Consider the following 19,707-nt stretch of genomic DNA (forward strand, 5'->3'; position numbering starts at 1 on the left):
CGAAAAACAATTTTGTTGTTCTGAAAGTTATCTTCTCTCATATGATATTAGTATATAGTTCACTGTATATGGGTATATGTAGTTCATGTTTTTTTTTTTTTTTTTTCACGAGTGACCTCCCATTTTTATTATAGTTTTGCTACATACAAGTAAAGTCACGTACTAAAAAAACTTTCCTTATACGCTCTGTAAGGGTTCTCTCATTTTAGCTCTGCTAGGTTCGTTCGCCTGACTGCATGGCGGCCTCTGATGGCCCACGGCCCATGGCAGTCCTGGCCAGGTCCTTCGCCGATCTAGTCTCTGTGGTGCCTCAACCACTACCGAAGATGGAGATCCCTTTCCGTTAGCCAAAAATGATAGATGGTGAACTGGTCTTTACATTTTCAATGGAGGAGATTGAAAAACTTGCTCAGCCTTTTTGGTTTTCCATTGTTCTGAAATTCCTTCGGCAAAGGCCCTCCTTAGATGCGGTGAGATCCTTCATTCGTAGTCGGTGGTGATTGTCTAGCATGCTTGTTGTTTCAGTGATGCAGTGTCCATGCCATGTCTTTGTTCGGATGGCTAACGAGATGGATTTTAATAAGGCCCTGTCCAGAGAATCATGTGAGGTTAATGGGATCTTCTACATGCCTTTTGCATGGACACCAAATTTTGATGAAAACTATGAACCACCGTGTGTACCGGTTTGGGTGTTTTTGCCTGGGCTTCCACTGAGTTTTTACCAGCCTTCAGTGTTAAAGATGATCACAGCTCCTATTGGCAGGTTTATTCGATGTGATAAGTACACTACGTGTGCTACACGTACAGATGGTGGTCGGATATGCCTGGAAGTCGATTCTTCAAAGGCTCCGATTAATTATTTTTGGATCGGTAAGCCTAGGATCCCGAGAAGTAGAAGGCAGGAGATTATATTCGAGACTCTGTCGGCATACTGCTCCAAGTGTAAATGTCAAGGACATAATGCTCAAACATGCCGCAAGGAAACTGACCAGAAGAAGCAGATGAAAGGATCAAAGAAATGGGTAAAAATTGATCAAGCCTACGGATGATAGGGTGACTGATCTTGAGACTTCGGGAAATCTAGAGAAAGAGGTGCAACAAAAAGGTTTGGTGCATCATGAAGTTGCTGTAGTGGTCGAGAATCCCCCTACGTTGAAGTCTAATATTGTTGGGAAGGAGGTCCTAGAAGATGAAACTGGACATGGGAACATTGCTAGCATGGAGGTGCAGATTGCTCAGGTCCATCATCATGTAACAGCCCAAGATTATGTAGGGGAACCAAGTTCCTCTAATGGATACTCGGGTCAAGAGTTGGAACATGGTGTGGCGTTGATGAGTGAAACGTGTGTGGAGAAAGGTGCTGCTTCGGTGTTGGGTCTCATAGATAAGGAAGGGAGGTCTAACGATATTCCTCCTTTTCAAGTTACGGAACTTATGGAGGATGGGTCCAACTTGAATGATGAGATGATGATATCGGATAATGATGGTGAGCATGTGGAACACCTTATATTCTACAAGATGTAATGATGGGGGCCATAACGAGTTGGCTGATGAAACACAATTAGATCATGAAGTTGAGAGAGTTAGTATGAAAGAGGATATGCAAAAAGACTATTGTACAGACTCGGAAGACATGACCAAAAAAGCAGGTAAGTTTCTAAAAAGAAACTCTACCCGGGCTATTACTCGTCCTAATAAGCTGAATTTATGATTAGTCCAATTCTCTTTTGGAACATATGGAGAGTTTGCTCTTCCAAGTTGAGGTTGAGGAATATTCTTAAAAAATTCAGGCCTAATATTATTGCTTTGGCTGAGCCCTTTTGAGGGAAGATAAAATACCTACTCTTTTGGGGAAGTATAATTGTAATAGTTTTGTCACTAATGAGAGGCATAGTGGGAAAATTTGGTTGTTGTGAAATTCTGAGATCTCTATACAGTGGCTGAAGGGGTCCAACCAATTTGTTTCTGTGAAAGTTGAGGAGAACGGGTTTGTTTTTATTCTTACTATAGTCTATGCTAAGTGCAACCCTGTCGAAAGGAAGAATCTTTGGGAAGATCTGGTTGAGATGAGTAAAGCAAATCTTCCGTGGATTCTCTGCGGCGACTTCAATAGTATTAGAGAGGATTCGGAACGACGGGGGGCACACCCTCGACCTTTTACTGCTATGGGGGACTTTAATATTTGCCTTCAAAACTACGGTGTTATGGATATGAGATCACAAGGCGTGTCGATGACTTGGTGTAATGGTCAAAGCGGCTTGGCTCGTAGTTGGGCAAGGTTAGATCATTGCTTTCTTAATTCTATTTTTCTTAATTGTTTTCCTAACTTTTTTTCTTAGGTTTTGTCTCGTTCTACCTCTAATCACTCTCCTTTAGTGATTCAGATGGGTGAAGACCGATTTAGGTATGGGCTTAGTCCTTTTCATTTCCAATTTATGTGGACTGACCATGCAGATTTCCTTAGATTCGTGAAGGGGATTTGGAATCAAGCTGGGCTTGGTTCTGGTCTTTTTAAGTTATCCTTTAAGCTTAAAAGACTTAAGGTGGCACTTAGGGATTGGAATCAACGTGTTTTAGGGAGGATAGATGTGATTATCAAGGATATTGAGCAGCATATAGATTGCCTGGATAATAGCCTTCAGAATTCTTATTCTATTGAAGATGATAATGATCTCTTGGCTACTAATTTGGAACTCTTAATTTGGAAGGGTCGGGAAAACATTCATCTGTCTCATATGGCTAAGAAAAGATGGTTGAAAGATGGGGATAATAATTCAAAATTTTTCCATCCGTATTTGAATGCTAAAAATCACAAGAGGGTTACTGACATGTTTCTTGCAGATGGTACTCATTTAAATAACCCTCTTGAGATTTATAAGGCCGCTGTTGAGCATTTCAAGCAGTTTTTGAGTGAGAATAGCAGTTGTGAGTTTTCTAGTTTACAGGATTTGATTTCCCCAGTGATTACTGCAGATGAGAATTTGATGCTTTGTAGTACTCCTTTGATGGGTGATATTAAGGATGCTTTGTTCAGTATTCCTATTGATAGTAGCCTGGGTCCAGATGGTTTTGGTTCCGGTTTCTTTAGGTCCTTCTGGGAGATTGTTAAAGCAGACCTTTTGGAGGTGGTTTATGAGTTCTTTCAACATCAGCTGCTCCCTAGATATTATTCAGCGTCTTTTATTGTTCTAATCCCCAAGGTTGATTCTCCTATGAGCTTTGATAAGTTTAGGCCTATCAGTTTGTGCTCTATGGTTTAAAAGATCTGTGCAAAAATTTTGGTGGGCCGCCTCACGAATGTGCTTCCTAAGATGATTTCCCAAGAGCAAGGGGTCTTTATTCCTAGTCGTAGCATTTTTGAAAATATTAGTCTTGCACAAGAAATGGTCCATTCTATTAATAAAACCACTATTGGGGGAAATGTCTTGGTTAAGCTTGATATGTCCAAGGCTTATGATAGAGTAAATTGGAGGTTTCTTATTCATGTTCTGGATTCTTTTGGGTTTTCTTCTCAGTTTTGCGCTTTGATAAACCTTTGTATTTCCTCACCTTGGTATTCCATTATGATTAATGGTATCTCTTTGGGTTTCTTTAAGGGCGAGCATGGTTTGAGGCAGGGCGACCCGTTGTCTCCTTATTTATTTGTCATTATGCAGGAGACGCTATCTCAGCTACTGAAGAATGCTTTTGACAATGGCAAAATTGGCAGGTTTTCTCAAGCTAGAGGTACTCCCCTTATCTCCCACCTTATGTATGCGGATGATATTGTTATTTTTTCTAATGGTGGGAAGAAGTCTATGAGAGGGTTGATGAAGGTGCTTAACCTTTATGAGAATTGGACAGATCAGATTCTTAATAAAAATAAAAGTGCTATTTTGTTTTCTAAAAAGATATCTGACCCTAGAAAGTCTTCTATTCTTTGTATGACTGGTTTTTCAGAAGGATCTTTTCCCTTTATATTTGGGTGTTCCTATTGTGATGGGTCGTCTGAAGGTTTTTGATTTTGGTGATCTGATTGGTAAATTTAATAAGAAAGTTGCAGGGAGGAAAATGAAACTGCTTTCAACTGGGGGCTGTGTTATTCTTTTACATCATGTTTTATCGAGCGTGGCAACTCATCTCATGGCCATTCTTGATTTTCCCCATGGTGTTTATGTGGCGCTGAACAAGATTATGAGTTCCTTTTTTTGGGGTGATTTTGAAGGGAAAGGAAAGAGGAAGTGGGTGGCTTGGAAAAATATTTGTCATCCTACGGAGGAAGGCGGTTTGGGTATTCGGGACTTTGAGGAGATTCAGAGGGCCTTACATATGAAATTTGCTTGGCATGTTATTCAAGGTCATTATTTATGGGCAGCTTTTTTCAGAGGCAAGTATGTGCAAGGTAGTCACATATCCCTTTTGACTACTAAAGGAACTAGGTTTTGGAAAGCTATTGTGCATTGCATTCCGGAGGTTTTAAATAATTCTAAGTGGCTGGTGAAAGAAGGAAATGTTTCTTTCTGGTATGATAATTGGGCAAATGGGGGTCCTATTGGTGATCATTTTCCAGTTCTTGAGAGACCTTTGCTTAGAGTTAAAGAGTGTCGGTTTGATAATGGTTGGGATACTTCTCTCTTGGAAAGTTTAGTGGGTCCACAGAAAGCCGAAGATTTGTTTCAGTTTTTGGCAACCAAGAAGGATGGTCAAGATATCCTTATTTGGATGAGGGATAACAATGGGAAGTTTAATACTAGAAGTGCGTGGGTGATGTGGAAGGCGTACCATAATTGTTTAGTGTGGATGAGAAGATTAAGAATATTAGCATTCCTATTGTTTCTAAATGTAATTGTTGTGCCAGGGGACATATGGAGGATTTAAATCACGTACTCTGTACTGGTGATTTTGCCAGATGTATTTGGAGGTTGGCAACGACCCATCTAGGTGTTCATATGGGTGTTTTCAATACTTGGAAGGAGCAAATTAACTTCTGGTTTCGTCGTGTTGGTAAGTCTTCTCAGTTAAGGTCTATCTTTGGTATTCTTCCCTCTATTGTTTCTTGGCGGATTTGGGATAGACTTTGCAAAGCTCGGGTTGAAGATAAAGTGGATTCAATTCAGTCAGTTTGGCATGTTATCAAGTTGTAGATTCAAAGGATTATGTCGTTATTTATGAAAGTCTTTAGGATTTCTACCCAAGATGAGGCTATTCTGAAAAGGTTGGAGATCCCGGTTGTTTGTCCTAAGCCCATGCAAATTCGTGTAATCAGGTGGAAGCAGCCACCACAAGATTGGATGAAACTTAATTCGGATGGTAGTAGTTTAGGGAATCCAGGGCCATCTGGTGCTAGGGGGTTATTCGTGATAGTCTTGGTAGGTTGCATTCTGCTTACTCGGTTTTCTTGGGTCAGGGGTCTAATAATTTTGTTGAGTTGAGAAGTTTGTTGGAAGGGGTTAGGAGGTGCCATCAGTTTGGTTTTCGTCGGGTTGAGATTGAGGTTGACTCCCAATTGTTGGTTCGCTGGTGCGATTAGTTGATTTATGTAAACTTATGGGATTTTCATGAGGTTCCTAAAGCCTATAAAAATTTCACCATTGAATTTCTAACAGGCTATCACATCCTCCCCTCTTAAAAAAAAGATCTCATTCTTGAAATCGATGCAAGTACAAACATCAAACAAGTTACGGAGAAGATGTTGCTCACCAAAATTACTATCCATCACTAGATGTATCGCCATTGGTCAGCTCTGATGGAGGTGCATTGGTATTCGTTGGCACAATGTGTTGGGGTAAGTAGTAGAAAACATCGTCCTCTGAATCATATACTAGATTTTCAAAGTGACTTGGGTCCGGGGTTTGCATGATCTCTACATCGATGTTGTCTAGCTCTTGACCATCATTCAACAAAAACCCACGGTGAGTTGATACATGGATGAGCCTGACATCACGGGTTTAGCGTTGCCGGCTGCGGCACGCTCCTCTGTTGGACTCTGCTCAATCTCATGCCATCCTGGTCTTGAAACTATCTCGATCTAACCATGTGGTCTGGTGCAACAGCAAGTAACGCTCCTCGGGAGGTAAAGCTCTCCTCTCATAACCCACTCAATTACTATCAATGTCTAGGATGTGTGTGTGGTGGTGCTCTTGGCATTCCATCTTATGCCAATAAGCGGCCACAGAAGGGTTGATTTACGAGGGGTCTTGCGCTCTCGAGCCATGGAACTGCAAATAGAACATAATCAAAATGGAGAATATTCTACATCATACACACTAAGAATGGCCCACAAAATTTTGAAATGGAAACATATACTTTATTGAAATCCAAACAATGAAGTACCACATCTGATATAGCAATCCCAAACGAAGTGAACCACAAAATATCAACTGTGTCGAAAACAAAACAAAACAAGATTGGATTAGGTATCAAATAACTGGTGGTACTTGGCTCGCATATCAACTTCCTTCTCCCAAGTCACCTCTTGAACATTATGGTCTTGACAAAGTACGTTGACCAATGGAATCTTGTGGTTTTGTAATTCTTTTTCCTTCTAGTCAATGATCTATATAAGCTTCTCCTCGTAGGTCAGGTTGGACTGTAAAGGTACACTAGCAGGATCCACCACTACAGGTATCTAGTTCCCAAAACTCTTCTTCAATGAGGACATGTGGAATACATTGTGGATTCCATGGAACTCAGTTGGCAAACCTAGATAATACGCAACTACTCCCACTTTCTCCATTATTTCATAGGGTCCCACGTATCTTGGACTTAATTTGCCCTTCACTGCGAAACAGCTTACTCCTCTCATAAGGGATACCTTCACATAAACACAATCTCCAACTTCGAATTCTATATTCCTCCTTCAATTATCAGCGTACGTACCTCTTCTATCGGCTTTGTGTAGTTTTCATCTTTTCTTTGATCATGTGGACTTAATCATTTATCTTTTGTAAGACTTCTAGCCTAAATACTTTGCTTTCCCCTACTTTGTCCCAAAACAACTGTGATCTGCATTTCCGGCCGCACAAGACTTCATAAGGTGCCATCAAAATGGTGGTCGGGAAACTATTGTTGTAAGTAGACTCTACTAGAGGTAATTGCTTCTCCCTATTCCCTTCATTTTCCAATACACAGGCTCTTAGCATATCTTCCAAAGTCTAGATCTGAAACAAGCGTCTCTATCGAACACAATCATCTTAGGCACTCCATGCAATCTGAAAATCTCTACTATATAAAGTCTCATCAATCTCTCCAATGAATCTATATTCTTGATAGGTATAAAGTGAGCACTTTTTGTTAGACGGTCAACTATCACCCAGATAGCATTATTTCTAACTAAAGTTCTTGGAAAATCCACTACAAAATCCATTGAGATATCCTCCCATTTCCATTTCAGGATTGGCTAAGGTTTTTGGTGTTCTGCTTTAACTAATCTACATACAGAACACTTGTTTACAAATTCTGCTATGTCCTTCTTCAATCCTTCTCATAAAAAATGCTGCTTTAGATCCTGTACATCTTCGTACTGCCAGGATGAGCAGTGTAAGGTGTGTTATGAGCTTCCTTCATTACATTTTCCTTTAACTCTAGGTCTGCTGGGATGACCCTTTAATTCTTGTAATACAAAGTCCCATCTCATTTGATGCTAAAGTCCTTCGATCCTTCCGGCTTCTCAATTTTCGTGATGACTTTTGCAAGCTTACTGTCTTTCTTCTGACTGTCTTTCAGTTCTTCCCAATTCAATGGAAGGAACTCTTGAATGGTAGTCAAAATGACTTCTTGACTACGGTTCCTGATCAACAGTTTCCTCATACTGCATAAGAGAGAACTTACTTCTGACGATGGAATAGACTAATCCTCTGATCTACTCTTGCAACTCAAAGCATCAGCTACCACATTGGCATTTCCAAGGTGGTACTTGACGTCGCATTGATAGTCGCTGATTAATTCCAACCATCTTCTCTACCACATATTAAGGTTTTCTGCTCAAACTGATACTTGAGGCTTTTGTGATCCTTGAAAAATTCACACTTTTTGCCTTAAGTGTAGTGTCTCCAAAGCTTCATAGCAAAAACGACTGCAGCTAATTCCAAATCTTGAGTAGGATAATTTTGCTCATGATCCTTTAGTTGACATGAAGCATAAGCAACTACTTTCTCTTCTTGCATTAGCTCACATCTGAGTCTTGCTTTAGATGCAGAGCTATACACTACAAAAGGCTTAAGAGGCTTTGACAGTGTAAGTACTGGTGTGGTCGTAAGTCTTTCTTCAACTCAAGAAAACTTGCTTCGCACTTATCATTTCAAACAAACTTCATGTTCTTCTTAGTCAAGGCATTGAATGGTCCAGAAAAACTAGAGAATCCTTCCACAAACCTCCTGTAATAACTAGCCAGTCCTAAGAAACTTCGAATCTCATGCATGTTGGTCATCTCTGCCGGTTTGTTATGGCTTCAATCTTGCTCGGGTCCATTGTTACTCCTCCACTAGAGATCACGTAACCTAAAAACTTCACTTCATCAAGCCAAAACTCATACTTGCTGAGTTTGGTATATAGCTTTTGGTCCTTGAGTATAGTCAAAGTCATACTTAGATGATTTCTGTGCTCCTTCTTGCTCTTTGAGTAGATTAGGATGTCATCAATGAATACGACAACAAAACTATCCAGATAGGGTCTGAATATTCTGTTCATCATGTCCATAAATGTGTCTGGAGCATTGGTTAACCCAAATGGCATTACCAAAAACTCGTAGTAGCCGTACCTTGTTCTAAAGGCGGCTTTCGGCATATTTTGTTCCATAACTTTCAACTGATGATAACCGGATCGCAGGTTGATCTTTAAAAACACTGCTACTCTTTGCAGTTGATCCAACAAATTTTTTATCCTTGGTAACAGATACTTATTCTTGATTGTCACCTTGTTCATCTCTCTATAGTCTATGCATTTCTTCATAGATCTATTTTCTTCTTCACAAATAGCACAAGTGCTCCCCACAATGAGGAATTCGGGTGGATAAAACTCTTCTTTTAAAGTTCTTCCAACTGCACCTTGAACTCCTTCAATTTAGCAGGGGTCATTCGATATGGCACCTTATGGGTCAGAGTTGTTGCCAGTTCCAACTCTATCTCGAACTCCGTTTCTCTATCTGGTGGTAAACTAGGTAGCTCGTTGGCAAAAACTTCAGGAAAGTCTTCAACTACGGGTGTCCCACAGATTTCTTCACTCTCGATTGTCTTCTCCATAATCATCAATAGAAAAGCTGAGGCTCCATCCTCAATACACTTCCTGGCTTGTAAAGCCGAAATCACTGGCAGGGTGGCCTTAATCGACACTCCCCCATGTCTAATTATGGCTTCACTTGGAGATTCAAACACCACTTCTCACTTCTAATAGTCTATCTTAGCATAGTGTTTGTTGCCCAGATGACTAACACAAGAGGGGGGGTGAATTGAGTTGTATTAAAAAAATTAACAATTATAAATCAAATATATAATATAAAATATAAACAAAATATGAAATAACAATAAATATAAGGAGTAAGGGTAAGAGAGAAGCAAACTCAGTATGTTAACGAGGTTCGGCCCCACTGCCTACGTCCTCGCCTCAAGCTACCCCTTGAGGATTCCCAAATTCACTATTCAACCTCCTTCAGGTGGAGATAGAAACCTATTACACCTTTGAACAACACCGCTACAAAGGATCCGTGTAGAACACCCTCTACACTTGCAATCACCTTACACGTGGTGATTCAACTATTCCCTGTGTAGAATACTTTCTACACACACAAGGGTTATACACACCCTTTTTCTGATACAAAAGCTGATAGTGGGTAGGTTATCAGAAAACACTCCTCAACGAGTGAAATAAGAACAATACAGCGCAAGCTATATCTCTCAAAATGAACAAGGATTAAGGCTCAATGTTTAGAGAAGAGAGAATGAAAGCTTTGAATGAATGTTGTATGCTCTTGGTGTTGTGAATGTGAAGCTCTCAAATGATCTATTTATAGGCATATGAGACTTCATATTCAAATTTAAAAAGATTCACATGTCAAAGACAACATCATTCACTTTTTCAAAAAATTCAAATAAAAGGTTCTTCTTTTTCAATTGTCAAAGACAACATCATTCACTTTTTCAAAGAATTCAAATAAAAGGTTCTTCTTTCTCAATTGTCAAAGACAACATCATTCACTTTTTCAAAAAAATCAAACCTAATCTTTTACTTTTGGCATATGACAAAATGAGCACACTTTCATTTTCAAAAAATTCAAACCTAATCTTTTACTTTTTGTATAAGTCTAAAAAAGCATCAATCACTTTTGAAAATATTCAAATAAAACATGCACATGTGAAAGATGACAATCAATCATCTTTAATATTTTCAAAGTTCAACCCTTTAATCAAGGCATGCACATGCAAAAGATGACAATCAATCATCTTTCAAAATTTTCAAATTTAATTTTCAAAAATATTCATGCATATGTGGAAAATGTATTTTAATGCTTTATGATAAAATATTAATTTTGAGCATTAATCCTAATTTCGAATTTTGAAGAGATTTACAACATTACTCTATAATTTTAATGTGAACTTGTTCCCTTCTTGCTCATGCTTGTTTCCTTGATGTGCTTGACTCCATTGTGTAGACAACTTGAGCTTGAGACTTCTTTATTCTTTGAATTCATTTGTTATCATCAAAATCCATGTGTAGATTTATAATCACATGAAACTTGAAATCTTGAGTTCAACAATCTCCCCCTTTTTGATGATGACAAATATTTGATAGAACTTGAAACCTATATTAATACTTAAGCTCCCCCTGAAAATATGCGTTAGTTTTTCAAGCAAAAGTATAAATATAATTCCAAGCATATATAACAAGTTTAGCAATTTAAACAATGTTAATGTTCTAGTCTAACACTTCTCCCCCTTTTGGCATCATTAAAAAGGATCCGCAACAAGAAAATGGACTGAAGAAAACGATGCGTTTAATAGTCACTGTAGATAGTTGAAAAATGGAGCCGTCCGTGACCCGACAAGTGCTGCAAAGCCTCGAGGCCTAACGCTATGAATTTAATACGGCTGAAGATTTAAACAATCGCCTGATGTTGTTGACAAACGGGATTGAAGGCTCCGAGTTTCTATAAAAAAATGATCATTTTCATCTATCGGATGCCAAAAAAATAATCACTTCTTGACCTGAGTTCTGTTTTTCCACAACGATAGAATGGCTGAGCAATTCTCTTCCACTAATGTTCCAGACTTGAATCAGGAACCCTTGACGCATCAATCATCAATCTTCTCTCCTGAGGCCGTCAATACCATGATAGGAGCAGTGAACCGTTTTTCTAGTAAGGCTGATTCTGAGATTATTGCAGAATCAAGAATGCTCAGAAATCAATATGCTGCCTCTGTTACGATCATGTCTCGAAGGTTAATGGCGAGGGTGAGTGAGATTGATCATCTTAACATGCAAATATCTGAGTTACGACAGAAGCTTGCTAATAAGGATAGTGAGAATAAAAGGCTAAAGCAAGAAAACCAAGAGTTGAAAAAATTTGCAGATTGGTATGCTCATGATCTGCAACCACGAATAGAAGAGCTGGAATGAGAAAGGGTTCAGATACAAGGTCAACATCGGCAGATAACAGCAGAGGTTCATCGTTTACTAGAAAAATAGGGACAATCTACTGTTAATCTCGCTGGCTTAGTAAGAAAACTTTTGACAATGTGTGTCCAGCATATCTTGTATTTCTTTTGACTAAATAAGATTTGAAAAGAAAATAGTTTGTCTTATTCTTTATGCTATCTCTATAAAATCAGTCCTGAAGTTCATCTAATCCGCATCAAGTTTTCATCTCATCTCTATAACTCATCTGCATTCTTTCAGCATTCTCGTTTTAAGCCTTCTATTCTTTTCTCAATGGCTCATTCTTCTAACATTTCTCTAGATCCATCCATGAGGCATTCTGCATCTCAACCTCCTGTTCTTTCTGCAGCTACCATTGGTGCCATGTTGCAGCAAGAAAATAATAATCTGACTAATAAGTCAGATTCTGATGCTATTTATGACTTGGTGAGTCTTGGGACTCGCTACTCTTCCTCTATTGTGGCTTTTTCTCAGCGGCTACAAGCCAAAAATCACGAAGTTGAAAAGCTCAAAGAACAAATTGTTGTACTTCAACAAATTGTTCAAGAGTCTCACACAAGGGAAGGAATCATTCGGCAGAAGAATAAACAGTTGAAATCTTTATTAGATTCTTCATTCCGCTTGCCGGTTCCCATGAATAAGAATGACATGATATTGTATGAAGAGAATGAGCGTCTCAAACATGAGGCTAAGAATCTCAAATTTATGTAAAAGTATTAAAAAAAATCTATCTCTATTTTTATTGACTCTGGTCTATCTTTTAAGAGATATTCATAGCATGCATCATACCTATTTCTCTTCTGATCATACATAATCTATCTTCTGGTAAAGGTTTTGTGAAAATATCTGCTAACTGATCGTGTGTGTTTGTGAACTCTAACATTATATCACCTTTTTGCACATGATCTCGAAGAAAATGATACCTTATTTCAATATGCTTAGTTCTAGAATGTTGTATTGGGTTCTTTGAAAGATTTATAGCACTTGTATTATCACATTTGATTGGAATGTGATTATACATGAGTTTAAAATCTTCAAGTTGTTGCTTCATGTAGAGAACTTGAGCACAACAACTACCCGCAGCAACATATTCTGCCTCAGCAGTAGATAGTGCAACAGAATTTTGTTTTTTACTAAACCAGGAAACTAATGCATGACCTAAGAAATGGCATGCTCCACTAGTGCTTTTTCGATCTATTTTACAGCCAGCATAATCTGCATCTGTGTAGCTGATTAGATCGAAAGATGTGTGCTTAGGGTACCATAACCCTAGGTTAATTGTACCACTAAGATATCTAAGAATGCGCTTAACTGCAATTAAATGTGATTCTTTTGGAGATGATTGAAAACGTGCACATAAGCACACACTAAACATAATATCTGGTCTACTGGCTGTTAAATATAATAAGCTACCAATCATACCTCGATATATCTTCGAGTCAACTGGCTTACCGGATTCATCTTTATCAAGTTTAGTTGATGGGCTCATTGGTGTTCCAATTTCCTTAGCATTTTCCATCCCAAACTTCTTCAGTAATTCCTTAATATATTTTGATTGATTGATGAATGTCCCACTTTTTGCTTGCTTAATTTGCAATCCGAGAAAGAATGTAAGTTCACCCATCATGCTCATCTCAAATTCTTCCTGCATAGTCTTAGCAAAAACTTGACACATATTTTCATTAGTAGCACCGAATATTATATCATCAACATAAATCTGAATCAAAAGAATATCATCATTTTCATATTTAATGAAAAGAGTTGTGTCGATTTTTCCTCTTGAAAAACCTTTTTCAATCAAGAAACCACTGAGTTTCTCGTACCAAGCTCTAGGAGCTTGTTTAAGTCCATATAGTGCTTTTGTGAGTTTGAAAACATGATTTGGGGAAATATGATTTTCAAAACCTGGAGGTTGCTCAACATATACCTCTTCATTTATAAAACCATTTAAGAAAGCACTTTTAACATCCATTTGAAAAAGTTTGAAATCTTTATAACAAGCATATGCAAGTAGCATTCGAATAGCTTCTAATCTTGCGACAGGTGCATATGTCTCATCATAATCGATTCCTTCTTCTTGATTAAAACCTTGGGCTACAAGTCGAGCCTTATTTCTAGTAATGACTCCAGACTCATCTTTCTTGTTTCTAAAAACCCATTTTGTTCCAATAATAGTATAATTTTTGGGTCTAGGAACAAGTGTCCAAACATCATTTCTTTCAAATTGATTCAACTCTTCTTGCATAGCTAGAATCCAAGATTCATCAAGAAGTGCGTCATCAATATTTTTGGGTTCAATTTGAGATAGAAAAGCAGTATGATTACAAATATTTCTAAGAGATGATCGAGTACTTACACCTTGTGAAGGTTCTCCCAAAATTTGTTCCACTGGATGATCTTTCACAAATTTCCACTGTTTGGTTGCATCTTGTATTAAATTTTGATGATCTTTCCTGATGGCTCCATGTTGAACTTCCTCTATTGCTTTCTCTTTGTTGAGATTGAAACTTTCTGTGTTATTTATACCTTCTATTTCTTCATCAATAGATTTCTTGGAGAGTGGAGAATTAGATTCATCAAATACTACATGCATAGATTCTTGTATAGTTAAAGTCTTTTTGTTGAATACTCTATAAGCTTTACTATTAGTAGAATACCCGAGAAAAATACCTTCATCAGATTTTGCATCAAACTTGCCTAAATTATCTCTGTCATTCAAAATAAAACATTTGCATCCAAATATATGAAAGTAACCAATGTTGGGCTTTTTCTCATTCCAAAGCTCATAGGGGGTTTTATCTAATTTAGACCTTAACATAACTCTATTTATAACATAACATGCAGTACTTACCGCTTCGGCCCAAAAATAACTAGGCAAGTTGTTCTCATTGAGCATTGTTCTTGCCATCTCTTGAAGAGATCTATTTTTCCTCTCTACTACCCCATTTTGTTGAGGAGTTCGAGGAGCAGAAAAATTATGAATAAAACCGTTTTCATCACAAAATGTTTCAATATTTTTATTAACAAATTCTTTTCCCCTATCACTTCGGATACTTGAAATAGTATAGCCCTTTTCATTTTGAATTCTCTTGCATAACTTGATAAAGGCATTATGTGCCTCATCTTTATGAGCAAGAAAGATGACCCAAGTATATCTAGAGAAATCATCAACAATAACAAATGCATAATATTTTCCTCCTAGACTTGCAACTCTATTTGGTCCAAAAAGATCCATGTGTATCAGTTGCAATGGTCTAGTAGTGGAAATATGTTTCTTAGTTTTAAAAGAAGTTTTTGTTTGTTTACCAAATTGACATGCATCACAAATTTTGTCTTTAAGAAAATATGTTTTTGGTAAACCTCTCACAAGATCATTTTTTGAAAGTTTGGAAATAAGTTCCATGTTGGCATGACCTAATCTTCTATGCCATAACCAACTAGTTTCATTTTGAGCTGACAAGCAAATAGCATCTTGTGAGGTAATTTCTTCAAAATCAATTGTATAAACATTATTGTTTCTAAAAGCAATAAAACAAATATTACAATCATGATCATTCAAAATAATGCATTTATCCATTTTAAAAGTAACTGTAAATCCTTTATCACATAATTGACTTATGCTCAAAAGATTATGTTTTAAACCTTCAACAAGTAGAACATCTTCAATTATGAGAGAAGATTCATTACCAATTTTACCTATTCCCACGATCTTCCCTTTCGAGTTGTCTCCAAATGTCACGTGTCCTTCTTCTTTAGATCTAAGATCAAAGAACTTAGTCTTGTCTCCCGTCATGTGTCTTGAACATCCACTATCTAAAAACCACTTATTTTTGCTTGTGGATGACTTCATGCATACCTATAAAAACAATTAAAATGATTTTTCTTGGTACCCAAGTTCTTTGGGTCCTTTATTTATTAGTATTAGAAGAAACAAGATTTTTAGGTACCCATATGGCCCTAATAGTCATTGTATGATTTCTTCTAATAGGACAAGTATGATAATTATGACCATTTCTATTACAAAAATTACAAATAGCATGTGACATATATGAAAAACTTGAATGATTATAATAATATCCTTTTTTGACAAAATTATTTTTATGAAAAGAATTTTGAATATTAGTCTTTGAGGTAGAATGATTATCAAAGAAATTTTTATAAGGTTTGTATTTTTGTTTTGGCATATATCCCAAACCTGCCTTGTCAAAAACACATCTTTGACTACCAAGAAGTTTTTCAAAATTTCTTTTTCCATTCGTAAAGTTTTCAACAATATTTTCTAAATCGGTTTTCTTCTTATTCAATTCAAGATTTTCATCTTTCAAAATGATACTTTCTTTTCTTAAAATTTCAATTTCGTTTGTTAAAGAAGAATTTTTCTTTTTCAAAGCAGTATACTTGATACCCAATTTTTCAAATTCCTCATAAATCTCTTCTAAAACATTTTGCAATTCTTCATATGAAGGATTTTCAATATTATCAAGATTTGTTACCTCAATGTCATCTTTAGCCATAAGACAAAGATTTGCTGATTCTTCATTGCTTGCTTCACTATCTGAGCTACTTGAATCATCATCCCATGTAGCTTTCATTGCTTTCTTGCCCTTGTTTCGATCTTTCTTTAGCAGAGGACAATCTGGCTTGATATGACCAGGTTTATTGCATTTATAACAAATTAAAGTGTCGTTTTTACCTGAATCTTTCTTGGAAAACTTTTTGAAAGATTTCCTCGGAGGAGTTCTATTTTTCTTCAAGAACCTCTGAATTCTTCTTGTTATCATCGCAACTTCTTCATCTTTATCGTCATTTTCCTCATCTTCATCACTTTCACTTTCATGAGGAACAGCTTTAAGTGCTAAACTCTTCTTTGGCTTTCCTTCTTCTTCTCCTCTTTTCAATGTGTACTCATGGGTGATAAGTGACCCGATGAGTTCATTGACTTCGAGCTTCTTGAGGTCTCTAGCTTCAAGAATCGCTGTAACTTTTGATTCCCAACGTTTTGGTAAAGAGTTGAGAATTTTTCTTACTATCTCCACCTTGGAATAAACTTTGCCAAGAGCTGTCAAGCTGTTTATGATGTTAGTAAAACGAGTGTGCATACTAGAAATAGATTCATCATCATTCATCTTAAACATTTCATATTCATGAGTAAGAATATAAATTTTTGATTCCTTGACTTGCGAAGTTCCTTCATAAGTTACTTCCAAGTTATCCCAAATTTCCTTTGCCGTAGCGCAATTCATTATTCTATTAAACTCATTTCCATTAAGAGCATTATATAATAAATTCATAGCAGTTAAATTTAAAGTATAAAGTCTATCGTCTTCACGATCAAACTCTTCTTCTTCCTTTTTGACCTTTACTCCACCAACCACTTTTGTTGGAATATAAGGTCCATTTACAATACATTTCCATATTTCTCTACCTTGAGCTTGAAGAAATATTCTCATTCTAACTTTCCAGAATGAGTAATTATCTCCACAAAAGAGTGGAGGCCGACTACTAGATTGACCTTCACCAAATGAAGCTGCAATGTTAGCCATAAGATCTTAACTCAAAAGATAGTTAATCTTATAATAGAGCTCTTAGCTCTGATACCAATTGTTGCCCAGATGACTAACACAAGAGGGGGGGTGAATTGAGTTGTATTAAAAAAATTAACAATTATAAATCAAATATATAATATAAAATATAAACAAAATATGAAATAACAATAAATATAAGGAGTAAGGGTAAGAGAGAAGCAAACTCAGTATGTTAACGAGGTTCGGCCCCACTGCCTACGTCCTCGCCTCAAGCTACCCCTTGAGGATTCCCAAATTCACTATTCAACCTCCTTCAGGTGGAGATAGAAACCTATTACACCTTTGAACAACACCGCTACAAAGGATCCGTGTAGAACACCCTCTACACTTGCAATCACCTTACACGTGGTGATTCAACTATTCCCTGTGTAGAATACTTTCTACACACACAAGGGTTATACACACCCTTTTTCTGATACAAAAGCTGATAGTGGGTAGGTTATCAGAAAACACTCCTCAACGAGTGAAATAAGAACAATACAGCGCAAGCTATATCTCTCAAAATGAACAAGGATTAAGGCTCAATGTTTAGAGAAGAGAGAATGAAAGCTTTGAATGAATGTTGTATGCTCTTGGTGTTGTGAATGTGAAGCTCTCAAATGATCTATTTATAGGCATATGAGACTTCATATTCAAATTTAAAAAGATTCACATGTCAAAGACAACATCATTCACTTTTTCAAAAAATTCAAATAAAAGGTTCTTCTTTTTCAATTGTCAAAGACAACATCATTCACTTTTTCAAAGAATTCAAATAAAAGGTTCTTCTTTCTCAATTGTCAAAGACAACATCATTCACTTTTTCAAAAAAATCAAACCTAATCTTTTACTTTTGGCATATGACAAAATGAGCACACTTTCATTTTCAAAAAATTCAAACCTAATCTTTTACTTTTTGTATAAGTCTAAAAAAGCATCAATCACTTTTGAAAATATTCAAATAAAACATGCACATGTGAAAGATGACAATCAATCATCTTTAATATTTTCAAAGTTCAACCCTTTAATCAAGGCATGCACATGCAAAAGATGACAATCAATCATCTTTCAAAATTTTCAAATTTAATTTTCAAAAATATTCATGCATATGTGGAAAATGTATTTTAATGCTTTATGATAAAATATTAATTTTGAGCATTAATCCTAATTTCGAATTTTGAAGAGATTTACAACATTACTCTATAATTTTAATGTGAACTTGTTCCCTTCTTGCTCATGCTTGTTTCCTTGATGTGCTTGACTCCATTATGTAGACAACTTGAGCTTGAGACTTCTTTATTCTTTGAATTCATTTGTTATCATCAAAATCTATGTGTAGATTTATAATCACATGAAACTTGAAATCTTGAGTTCAACAGTGTTTGAATAGCCAGCCCATCCGCAAGATTAGGTTGAACTCCATCTGACCAAATACTAGCAGGTGAGCCTTTAGCGTCCTTCCTTCTAGCTCTACAAGACAATCCTTAACTAAATGGGTACAAGCTACCATATTACTATTAGTAATTAATACTACAACCCATCAAGGTAATAGCTCAGTTTGCAAACTACAAATCCGTGCAAACGTTGTAGACACAAAGGATTGCGACTTGCCCGAATCGATTAGCGCACAAGCTATGAACCTTAACAGATTGACGTTTCCTAATAAAATATAATGTGATACTATTAATAACAATAATTATAATACTCAAGTTAATAAAAAAAAGCATAAAGACTTTAATGAAAATACCTGTGATGACGCCAGCTTCCTCAACCTCTGATTCATCAGCATCAATATCACCTGGGGTTACAGCTTACGTGTGCACTGGGATGTGGGGCCTTGGATTGTGATCACCAGCTCTACTACCTTGTGTAGTGTTGGGACAATCTCTGATCAAATGTCCCAGTTTCCCACATTGATAACAAACTCCATAACCACTGCGACATTCTCCGGGATGATGCTTTCCACTCTTAAGGCATAACAAATAAATAGACGGCATCTGTCCTCTTGTCAATATTCCCTTACCTTTTACTAGGCTAGAAGAGACCTATTCTTCTTGGCACTACCGCTCGCAGCAAACGGCATGATCCTCTTTCATTTGGAATTGATCTAGATCCCCAAACCTCTTTGCTCAGCCTCTGCTATCGTGGCCACATTTACCAACTCTTGGTAATTCTATTAATAGGCAAGCTACTTGACTAGGGATCCTTGGCTAAAATCCTGCTTGAAACTTTTGCACCTACATCCTTTGAGTAGAAATCAAGTGTGTTGCAAATCTTCCTGACACCATAAACTTAGCAGCGTTGATGGCTTGCAAAATTTCATATTGCAGATTTTACAAGTTCGCTCGAGCGGAGGCTTTTGGCCGCTCGAGCGAATTCAGGCAGATTCAAACGCTCAACTGCCGCTCGACAGGGAGCTCGAGCAGGTTGCTGAAAAACGAAGATCGCTCGAGCGGAGACATTGGCCGCTCGAGCGAAATCAGGCAGAGTCGAACGCTCGATGTGCGCTCGATAG

The sequence above is a fragment of the Carya illinoinensis genome, chromosome 16, assembly GCF_018687715.1.
Source record: "Carya illinoinensis cultivar Pawnee chromosome 16, C.illinoinensisPawnee_v1, whole genome shotgun sequence".
NCBI lineage: Eukaryota > Viridiplantae > Streptophyta > Magnoliopsida > Fagales > Juglandaceae > Carya > Carya illinoinensis.